The sequence below is a fragment of the Syngnathus acus genome, chromosome 21, assembly GCF_901709675.1.
Source record: "Syngnathus acus chromosome 21, fSynAcu1.2, whole genome shotgun sequence".
NCBI classification, from domain to species: Eukaryota; Metazoa; Chordata; class Actinopteri; order Syngnathiformes; family Syngnathidae; genus Syngnathus; species Syngnathus acus.
This window is the reverse complement of record NC_051105.1, coordinates 8,719,796-8,732,450: the sequence shown is the minus strand read 5'-3', so window position 1 is coordinate 8,732,450 and position 12,655 is coordinate 8,719,796.

Below are 12,655 nucleotides of genomic sequence, written 5' to 3'. Positions count from 1 at the left end.
TCAACCTGTTCTCAAAGGTCACCATTCACATCTCATTCAGTGGGTATTTACTGACCTTGTCACCTACTTTGTATTGCATGTGGACAAATGAATTAAGATTCACGGGCCCCGGTAATGGAAAAGTGTTTTAATTTCCCCCTGACATTAAGACGTTGTGCCTCATAGGCATGCGGTGGCACATTACTCGGCGACTGCTCTCGGGCTTCGCCGCTCCCCCCGCCGCCACGTTCCACTTAAACACTTCAATCGCAGCAAAAGATCAAAGGAGCTGTTAAACTAATCAAGTGGAGACACAAGAGATGAAACTGTGCCCGGATTCACTGTTTTTCCTATTAGCACGGGCACCCGCCACCTCTAACCCCATTAACCAAGTGGAAACGTTCATGGAGGAGTTTTGGCGGCTCAATCGCCTGCAACGTATACACTGATCCTAAACAAATGGCCTTGTATGAGTTGCATTATTGAACATGGAAGCCGAAATCCTCACGGGAGTGTTCTTAGCGACAACTATTTCACTCCACCACACACATACCGTGTAGTATATTTCCATTATTGCCGAGATCCCCATTAGCAGTTTTGCAAGAACCCGAAATTGCGTCGCGGATTAAAAGAACTCTCCTATGAGATTCTAATAGCACATCATCTAAAAGATGGATGGGAATATATTACATGAATGGAATTCGGATCTGAATCTCCTCCATAGCTACAAGATGAATATGTGTCATGGATTGACCATAAAAAAGTGAATTTGAAGCCGTGTGCTTTCCTTCTAAAACACTTCAAGGTTGAAGGACTGTCGAAGGCGTTCCTTAAGAGTCCATACAGCAGCTTAATAACAGCCCTGCACGCGGCGACTCTGCCACTTTTCACTAGCTCTCAGAGGGCCGCTGTACTGGATAATAACTTGTTATCAAGTACCTGTAAAGCCGAGTGAGCTTTTGGAGAAGAGGTCACGGGGTGAACTCGTTTTTTTATTGCTCCTCGAAGAAAACAATCACGGACATCTAACGTTTCATTCACTGTTAATTTACCCCCATAAAAAAGTTTAATGGAGAGTTTTAAAGATGTATACTGTAATGTTAAATGTAATGAGGCAAGAAATGTGAATTGTATGTATCATTAATGAGCTAAATTTGATGATACGTTTGAACCTTTTTGAGGCTTTCATCAATCTTGTATTCATTCATCATGATGCAAACTGTACACCGCTATCTTGGGCAAACATAAGACTCCAACGCGTCGATGTAATGTAGTGGAAAAGAGGTTAATTTGACGGATCTTTACACGTAGCTAATTAAATGTAGAAGGCTAAATAAAGCAAACAATGAGTAAATACTTGCTTTGCAAATATCTGCACTTGAACTAACACGAAGCAATTAATGGAGAAAGACAAAGTCGTTAGCTTAATGAGGAAATGCTAAGTACAATGGCGCCCGCGATGTTTTGATGTTGTTGTTTGTTAAACAGCAGAGATTTGGATACGATATTATAAGAAGCGCAACTTTCAATCTGATTACAGAAGAGAAAATCTCGCTGGTGATGAGGCAAGGAAACTTTACGGATCCTTGTTTAGAGTCTCCCTCGGCCGCTCCTTCCACTAGGAAGTTAATGATGCTAGCAAGAAGATGAATCACCTCAAACAACACGCAGAGCAGCTCTGACAAGTGTGCACCGGCGAGTGTGACACCTGCGAGTAGCTGAAGAAAGACTAATAGTCATGTCAGCTGCTACCTGCAGGAGCCGAGTTACGTCTGCTGCAGCAAACTGTACCCACGAGACGTCGAGTCCCGTCGCTTGATGACAGTAATGCCGGCTGACATTTGAAATGGCCTCACATGGTAATTAAAGAGGCAAACGTCTGCACGGTCGAAATTTCATGTCATCGTCAAAATAAAAAAAATGAACGTGAATGGTAGCTTTTAATATTCATCCGTTTTTACACTGGGAGTCTGTGTGTGGAAGGTTTCAAAGAAAATATCTTTTAGCACATTGTGTCTCTTGGTAAAGTGCAGATGGGTGACATGAGAGCGCTTGCCATTTATCTTTGTCAGCCCCGCTGGGCAACCTTATCACACGCAAGAGTACAACACGGAACGTTATTACACATTTCATTAAAGTGTTCAGTGTGGGGATTACTGAAGACGGCACCTTTGCACTGCATGGGTTGCAGGTTGGGAATTAAAGTGTACACAACACAGCTCGCAATCTCAACAACTCTTAGTCTCGGATGTTTTGTGAGTGGAAAATAATTTGTCATTGACTTACCAAAGTCGGCTTGGATAGGCAGGAAATTTAGAATCTACAGTTAACCTAACATGTTTTAGGAATATGGGCAGACAGACACACTAAAATCTCGTTCACCATGCTCCGAAATTGAATTGATGGAATTAATACATTACCAGAACAATACGAGTATCAATCACCATTATAACGAAGGAGAGGAAGCCGATACAAAATGTACACAGCATGTTCAAAAGTGTGATACGACTTGTATTCCCTTTGTGCCACTACTCGGGGTCACAAAATAAGCAGCTGGGGACAGCTTATAGCTCATAAACAGCTTATAAGGCTTTGTGAAATCAACCTACTACTACTGTTGAGTGTCATGTTCCGACACTTTATGGGAGCCTCTTATCACACAGCGTAAGGAGGATATCCTGAAATAAATTAATGCATCGCATTTTCTAGAAAATACACTTTGGGAGGGGAAAATAATAATAATAATAAAATTAAATACAATGTTAATAAATACAATAATATTAATAAATACAACAACAATAATTGTGTTTTCAGACACACTCATGTCTATTTAAATACATCAGTAATTACTTTTGACCATGTGCACAACTCCAGTAGAGAGGACACGTTATCTGTCAATAATAAATCACACTGTCATAGTCAAGAGAAAAATCATAAATATTTCATTCCATCAGTTGTATTTCCAACTAAGTGAGCCATATCAGATTGAACCTGTGAAACAAATGTGCCAAGTATACATAAACAACATTTGTCAGCCTTGAGTAACCATCTAAAATGAATAATACCAATATTAAACATTAGTTGAGCTGGAGTGACCCCACTCCCGACCACAAGTTTAAAAGTCAACACACGTACGGCTGAATTCTTCCACTGGCCACTGTCAGCGATCATTTTCATTATTTAATGATCTGTGTATGTAGCATACTTAAACTATATTTAATGGTCTATGGCGGCGATGGGCAACTTTTGTTTTATCCATGCCCCCGAGGGCCAGACTGTGAAAATGCACCCCTTACTGCACCCGCCACCATAAGAGAGAGAGAGATTTGTTTTGTTGAAAAGCTAAAACAAATTCTTAGAAGTAAAAAATACAACTTTGATTGCAATATATGATACCAGCATAAATACACAATCTAAATACACTTGATTCATTTATGAACTTGAATAAACAAGAGAAAAATGTAAAAGAGTGATTTTTTTTGCTGTAGTTTTGATTTGTGTTTCTATTTCCCGTACCACTGGTGCATTATTTTGGTAGACATCATCAACATCAAGCTTCCACAGACAGCTTATATCACTGAAAGGGAATGTTGAATAGGAATCGTGAACCATAAAACTGCTGGCAAGGCCAAAACATTTGTTATCTGTGAAAGTAAAATCAGTCAAGAGACGTGATCTGGATGAAACTAAATTGTCAAAAGACGGAAGAGCTTCCTGCAATCACACAAATAATACACAAAACAAACTCACAAATGACAATTTGGGCGGTAGAGGAACTAGCATTATTTCCAAATCATTCTATGAATAAATTTGAAAATATGACACTTTTTACAAACCATAATTATAGTTCAACAACTGACTTGAGCCCATGTTTTTTGTTCTTTCAGCCACAATCACACTTCCTCAGGCTATCACTCCCTCGAAGCCTGTTTTGCTGTGGAACCCATTTGTGTGTATAGTGCGTGAATTACATCAGAATTCTAAAATGGATCTAAAAGGAAAGGCTAAGTGAAATTGTCCCTCGGAGATTGTAGCATATAATTATTATATTACATAATCTGCTGCAAGACACATTGTGATAAATTCTGGGAATGATGACACTGCTCCTATTGTATCATTCTCCGGATGTGTTATTAATTTTCTTTTTAAACGGATCTGTGTGGGTCTTCCTTAATCATGACTAAACTACTCTTGATGTACTAATTAAATTTGTTGTACCGAGGTTAGATTTCCGAATTGTCATCTAACCCAATCATTGTTGTCCTGCTACGTTAATGGCGTCTCCCCTACATCTTTTTTAAAACCCCCTGAAACCAGAATAAATCCAATTACTCGCCATTTCTGAGCTACGAGGCAACAGGCCAAGTCGGTCGTTGTCAATTGGTTTCAATGATTTGGACATGACAACCCAGACTGTTTGATGAATGTTTTATGATGTGACTTAAGCCTGACCCAAATGGAATAAAAGTCTACTTGTATTAACATGAGGGAATGTCATTGTGGCGCAGAAAATTCCTTTGTTCACATCATCTTTGAAGGGGTCCATTATCAAAAGCAGTAAAACAAATTTGACAGTCTCAAGAGCGTCCTCTCTCTCTCTCTCTTTCTCTCTCTCCCGAGGGGCTGTCATAAAGTCCCTACAGGGATGGTGTGATGAACGATTCAAGGCCAGCTCTGGCCCAGGGATGCTCCACTGAACCATACGTTTGATCTATCATCCGGCCTTCCCATATTAATGATGAGGTCACAGTATTGAGGGTCACGGCATTGCTGATAAAAGCGCAAAGCCGCCTATTTGTTACGAGCCCATCTTGACTGATCGTAACTCTTTTGATGAAGGGGGACGTGATTTCACAGCCCGGTGCCGTCACGCCAGAGACGAGTCCGCGTGTTCCATACAATATAATGTGATTTGAGGAGCACAGTGAATGAGCCCTATCAAACTCAATGTGGAACTAAATGAAGTGACTGTTATCACTCATAGGACAATGATTATGGACTAAACTGATAAAACATACTGCAGTGCTGCATTATTACCTACTTGACGCTCTATTAAGCTTTTTTCCCGAGTGACCGTTGGAATCAAGAGCCAATAAACATATGGAACATGGCAGTGATTAAGTGCGTTTGGAGGCAATGGCAATTATTTTTCCAATTTTGTAAACAGTACCACTTCCATAGTATATTAATATCCTCTCCCCAGCCACTTCATTAGGTACACCTTCTCATTCTACTTGGATCTGATCCAAAAGAATCAGTCCGTATGTAGTCTGTTTTTTAAAATTTAACTGGATATATTTAGTGCGTTTTGTTTACAGTAGTAAAAAACTGCATCATGATTTTTATTTTGAGGCTCTCGTAACTAATTAGACCATTAAGACTGTTTTAATGCAGAGTCGTTGAGTTTGTAATTACCGGCGTTGAGTACCATTACAAACAAATGAAATTACACTAATTACATTTTTTTAAAATTACGTAGTAATGTAATGCAACTCATCTTCCCTGGAAACACTCTCAGCTTCTCAGTCTTGCAGTTGCTTTGTTGTGTGATTCATTTTCCTTGTTGTGCCTGCTCAGTCTTAGCCAGCCAACCATGTCATCCTCCTGCCATCCAGTTGCACCAAAGTGACCCTTCTTTTTTTCTTCCCCCGACCACATTGTGCCGGGGCCAGGTCAGACTCAGATCCTTAAGCCAGAATGAGAAATATATAACAAGTGATCAGAACACATTCAAGCAACAACAGAAGCGTATCTAGAAGATACTTTTCCCACAAGATTAATCTCATTATTCATTTGAATCTAATCGTCGTAGGCAGAAATGAGTGTGACAGACTGAAATGCACTCGAGATGCCTGCAGGTATCCAGGTTCCCTGTGGTTTTTCACTTTGCTGACTCTATTTGCCAACATATGGCATCCTCCTCACTCCATCCAAACTCACTGTGTTTAGTAATGAGCTTGTTCAACGTGTCACCTATAGAAATAACAGCAACAATGTGCTTTTATGTACTGTACAATTTAAGATAATCCAAATTTAGAAATCAATGTGGTTCAAAAAGGTTTGAGGACTGTGACTCAGATTCGATTTGTTCATATGTTGTACGCTAATGAAAGGATGAAGATTCAAGATTCTGTAATGGCTTGCTGTGAGCATCAGCAGCAGATGCAATCATTGAAGCAGCGACGGAGTGCAAGCATTAAACTGGCTTTTTGCAATTTATATTTGCAATTATCACCTTCAAGAATGAATCATTTAGTGTTTGACTTCCTGGACAGTATGTAAGATGTTTGTCAGCACCTTGTGTCCTGATCTTTTGCCTTGGTTAAGAAGCAAAATATTTGTGGCGTCTTCTTTGTACTACAGCATTAATCTCATCTACACGCAACCCCCGCCTACCCTGATCTGCCATAATAAACCTTTCTCCACTGGGGTCTGTTTTGGTTCATTGAATGATCTTCAAACATCCGACCCATCACTGTCTGTGCTCCCGGTCCAGCAGCCATGTTCTGCTTCATTTGAGCCAACATCCGGCCAGAGAATCATCTAAGCGGCCCAGGCATTTTGTACGCGTCTGGACGTCCCGGGCTCCTCTGTATTCATTAGCAGGCGAGTCACAGTGGCGCGATGAGGCATATCCTCTCAGGAGCCTGCAGGGACTGTCAGCAGAGTGACGGAGATGGATCGCAGGTGGACCAACGAGGAAACCTGCCATAGATTAACTCGTCTGCCAGCAGGGGGACTCCGGCGCCATTTGTTTTCAGCTCAACAGATAATTTTTCCAATTAACCTTTAAGTGCATTGCTTGATGTTGCATGCACAATTCGAAAAGAGCACCGGGTACCCGCTGGACCTTCCTTTTATTCTGGGATAATGACAGGAGAAGAAATATTTGTTTTTTTCCAGACACACACAAAAATAGTCTGTCTAATCCCAACTGTAGAAATAAATTTTACATTTTATGTATGTTACATCTTAGCCATGCTGAAATGTAACAATACATACATTCATATTATATTCATACAGTCATTATATATATAATATTATATCATTATATTATAATTCATACATTCATATAATTTATGTAGCTCTTGCAGTGGTTTGTTGGCCATACTTATATTATGGCTGCTGAGTGTACAGTGTGTATACCATAGTCTGAATTTATTTGTACTCTCAAACTCTACAAGTTTGAGATTGATGGCATTTTTCACACAGTCAACATGAGGACTCAGGAGATTTTATGTCAAATTCGCCCCTGGGGCAACCGAATGTCTGCTCTACAAATGAATCTAAAATGGCTATCCCAAGAAGATTTCCCCAAGCCTGAGGAAGTCCATGCCTTAGATTAAAAAAAAGTGTAATTCCACAGCCATCTGGTTCGGGAGAGGAAATGTAAGTGCTGCGAGGATGCCAACTCGATGCCACATCGTAGAATGGGCTATTGCTTTCCAAATGACACTGGTTGGGCTGTGTCCACTTCTGTGCATTTCTGCAAAAGCATCTTTTTGTCTGCCCCTTTCGCTTCCACAAGTTTAAAAAGTAATCATTTTTTTTCTGAGCATGGGTGTCTTTGATAAGGAATCTAAACTAGGTCAAGGACTGCAACTAAAGTCATGCAAGAGTAATTAAAGCACCCGGTAATGCAACAATTCAAATTGTCTCCACCATGAGCTTTGGAGATAGAAATCCATTCAAGGATTTGGAGAACCATTGTTTCACTTCCCTCTTGAGTGAAATCTTTTGCTTGCCATTTTCTTTCCGGGAAGCTGAGTCTGTAATTAAGAGAGCCGAGTTATTATCAAGCCACTGGAGACACTGGTGCAAAGCCTGCTCACCTATAATGAACAATTATATGTGTATATATTATATAATATATATATTATTATATTATTTTATATATATACGTGTATATATATATATATATATATATATATATATATATATATATACATGTGCATGTTGAGTTCACGTGTTCCTCATAAGAACTCACATGCACAAAATGTATGTATGTAAAATGTGCTCACATGCACAGACACGTGCGTGCGCACACACACATTTGGCCAATAATATGCAAACTAATATACGCACCAATGGGACTACCAGTGCCTTATGAAATGTCTAATCCCTTTCTGTAAGAAGAAGATATTTGGCAACCACCTTCATCCACTGTCACATTGTGCCTGTGGTCTTTTTGTTTCTTTCGCAGAGCCTCTGGCAGAGCATTTGAAGTTTTTAATCTGGTGCTCCAGAGACTAAGGTCACCTTACACTACCCCTCTTCCTCCCCACTTTTATTTGCTCTTCTGGCAACCTTGCTATTTCACACACTATTAAAAGAAATCTGCTAATGCAAGGAGTGAGGTCCTTGGCTCATGGAACGGAAAATGATGGCATTTCTGAATGCTGTCTCTCGAAAAAAAAGACCTCGGGCATCTTGTGCAGGGTTTATGACCCAAAGATTAGTCACTTTTTGGAGCTGGATGTACTGCCCTGAGCTATTTCAGCCAGAAACTGATTTTCATATTGATGTGCGACGTTGAGCTCTCTCCAGTCCACATATTGGCTCATGCATCACCTGGAGTCTGCAGCTGTCAAGCCTCAGTGATAGCAAAGTGAAGCAGACAATTCCTTTGTTAATAAATAAACAAGTGAGCCACTGCAGGTGCATTATATTTGTCATGCGCGAGGCATTTCGGCTACAGGCTCCACATTCCATTACCATTAACATTGCATGTTATTCAGTCTCAATCTGCTCCTGATTTACTTTCTCAAACCGTTATTTGGACAGCTAGACTCTATGCATTACTTGTTATTTCATCAAGAATGTAAATGAATGAACGGGGGGGGGGGGGGGCAGTTATGCAACTGTGGCAGTGTCTTAAGTCTATTTAGTGTCGAGGGAGGAATGGAAAACAATAGAAACCGTGTCAACATGTAGATATACGGTCTTTGACCTCGTCAAGGAGGGTGGAAAAAAAGAACAATCGGGGAACTACATATGGCAGGGCTTTGCATGTATTACGCGGGAAAAGACGAAGGAGAGATTATCCAAGGCCAGATGTGTCTCTCAAAGGAATAATAAAGAAAAAAAAAAGAAGAAAAATTCCCGCCGTCCGCTAAGAAGCTGCCATAGTCTGCTAGCGGAAAGCAACAAGCAGGAGGGCGGTGGTGCTCGGCTGTCTGCGCCATCACTTTGACTGTCTCGGAAAAAGCCAGATTTCAGGTTTAGGCCCTCTTTTAATGCCGTCATCCATCATACTTGAGACCAAAAAAAAAAAAAAGCACCAAGCTGACCGAGTGATGCTAATGCGGCATTAGAATGCTGTTTGCAGGGAAATGTCTCTATAAGGGAAATGAGATGTGCACATTGGGCGTATATAAGCTTGAAAGATTATTCTACACATGACACAAAAGGTGCATGATTATGGAAACCAATGTGGAGTAAATATTTTTGACGTTCGATCGTACTTGCAAACACGTTCAAATGTAGAGCAGGGAAATTCCAAATAATTATTCATGAATTAATTTGAATCAATAGTCTGAATTGAATACTGTACAAAACACAAACCGTATATAACCACAGCTTTATGCTCTGCGATCCGGTTGCGCACAGCTATCGATCTATCTAACACAAAATTGCTACTGCCTCTTTGAAAGTCTAAAGTGCCAGTTGTGAATATTTGTTGAGGAACATCCTAAAGCAAAAGCGTTCGTGTCCAAAGCTGGGACTCCGAGATACCAACACTCTCATCTACAGTTTATATTGGATTTTCATGTCAGCACTTTTGGTGAGCTGGTAAAGTATAATTGTGTCATCCTTTATGAAGCAGTGTTGAGGTGACAGCGCCCACAGAAGCGTCATTACTCTGCTTTTTATTGGAGTGCGAGGACGGGACATTTTGTTGGTGATGAATAACGTCTACCCGCCGAAACGTCACTGTGGTGCTTGTGTGCTCCGCTGAACGTGCATGGGTCATTGAAAATGAAATCAATTCCAAATGAAGAATTAGATCTGTTCACCATAATGGGTTTTATTTGACAGCCATCAATACCCGCATCGATTTGCAAGTCCAATTGAATCTTGTGAGACACAAATATCGGCAGAGCACGGCAACAAATGTAAGAAAGGTGTAGACTGGCAACTGTTAATCAATCATGATTTTCTTCAAACGGCTGCGCAGAAGCACATTGGGATTTATAAAGCAGAGTATCTTACAAACTTAAAAAAATATGAAACATATGATTTTTGTAGTCTTTCCATTTGCAAATGGCAAACGAAAAATGAAACAGCAACTCATTATTTTGTCATTTGGTTTCAAATCTAATACAAAAATAAATTTGGTTGCTGTTCAATCCAGGGGTGGATCTAGTCTGGTGGGATATAGGGTAGAGGAACCCCCCCACCCCTCACCCCTAAACTCCTCAACTATTTGTCTTATTCACATTTTTTTTCTGTCTGCAACCCAAGAATAAAAAAGTTTAGACACCTCTGCTGTAAACACTTCCTGGGGGGTAGAAAAATATGACACACATTTTATCAGACATTAAGCCAGGGTTGAGGGAAAAAAAATTAAAAAACAAAAAGGACCAGGGCAATCTAATTGTGGGTTATTAAGACAGAGGGGTCACTCCTGGGAGTCACACTTTAAATAGCGCTCCAAAGTTTTTTTCTTCATTTCCTTTGCACAATCAAGCTGATGCCCACGAGACAGAGGACTTTTAAGATCCGGCGAATGAGACAGAACCAGCATTTAATAAAGGGAGAAGATGAGATACATGTAGATTAAAGTACTAAAGAATAATAAAGTCAGAGCAGAGCTGCAGGGAACTGTAAGGTCTGATTTTCTTTTTCTCATAACGGGGATTAAGTACAAATATCCCCGCTGCGGGTATTAACTTGTGGCAGGATTGTTCTGCGTTATGATCACTTCTTCGAGCTGCTCTCCAACAGAACAGACAAAATCATCCTCACTAATAAAATGCAGCGGATAAACATCTGTAGCGCTCACTTGGCATGGAGCGTTTCAAATCCTTTGCCAGTGCCTCAAACCTACAAACTGGGCATGTTTGGTATTTTTCATTTGGCCAATTTCAAGCTCCAATGCACGACAGATTTGCTGCTCTTCCACTGCTTAAATGTTAAATTCCATTTTTCATAGAATAATTCTCAGGTGAGATAGTAGAAAGTTCACAGCTTTTCATTCGTCCGGATAAGAAAATGGCAACGTGGTAGAATCGCACTGTTTCTTTTTTATTTATTTATTTATTTATTTATTTATTTATTTATTGTCTATTCATATTTTTGTTTATATAATTTAATGTATTTATTCTTAATTTCTTAATTAATCAGGCAAATTTGATTCAGCTCGTACCAGTCAGCCAATAATACCAATAATATTGATAAATGCTACCCGCAATAACAGAACCTGAATAAAATGCCAATTTTATAATGAATAGGGTCAATTTGTGTTGTATTTTTATCGTGTGTGTACTTCTGGTTCAATACGTAGCACATTGAATATAACGAGCTGCTTATCAGCGCAACTAGTCCACATTCATTCCCACGAGAGCTGCGCTTAGCATACGACTAACGAGGCCTTGAACCAATAGATTAACGAGACATACAAACAAAAACATGATTAGAGCCAAGTCACCACTTTCCACCCCTTTCTGATTTGTGCCTAATCGGCTTAGATTGATTTCAACCGGCGAGTTTACGCCATCGCTTCTCTTCTGCCAAGTTCAACCAACAAGCAGAGAGAAAATCCAAATAACCAACTGAGCCATTCAAGCCCACACTGTCTCGTATTCGCTATAACGCTGTTATCCAGGCGAATTAAATGGAGGAGGGGACTGTTCGAAGTCGTCAATCAAACAGCCATATTGTGCTGGACCGAGTCCCGTGGAGGACAGCTGCTATATAACAGCACCTGCTAAACAGGACTAATTCTCCTGGATGAAATATGTCACAGAGGCGAGCCATTTACACGACTGATATCAGAGCTATATTTCAAGGCCCGGGAGCAGCCTCTGCCCATTAGAGGGTGCGTGATGTATTTTAGGGCCACTTTACGTGCTGCTAGGTTCTCCGAGAGCTCCCCTGACATGATAGCTGATAGAAGATGACTCTTGGCCAGTGTGGCGAGGAGAGAAGCCATATTAAAGAAGATAAACATCTCAAGAGAGAATTTGGCCAAGCGCTGAATATCCAAGCTCCGAAAAATATACTCAGATGCCATCGAAGGTTTGTCCTCAAAGATAAGTGGAGTCCAGGCACGTTATGACAAATGTGCAGACAATAACAAAATGGAGGGGAAAAAGTTGTTGTGTTGATATAAAAGTTGAATAAACAAATTTTTTTTCACTATTTTACCTTTTGTGGCCAAAGGGAGAAAAATACATTTGCATACGCTAAATAAACAGTGACTCTTTCAGAGAGGTTTTTATGTTTATTATTATGGTTGTTGTAAAAGGTCAAATTTGCAGTAATTAACTTTTTTTTTTGTTCTATTGTATTTTAAAACTGCATCACTTGACAGAATACCATTAAATGCCTCTCCAGCTTAATCTCATGCCTCTATTTAATTTTTAATTGTTATTTTATAACTTATCAAATAAAACCAGCCAAGAAGTGACCGAGGAATTCAATCTTTTGCTGCACTCAAATAAGCTCGTAGGGA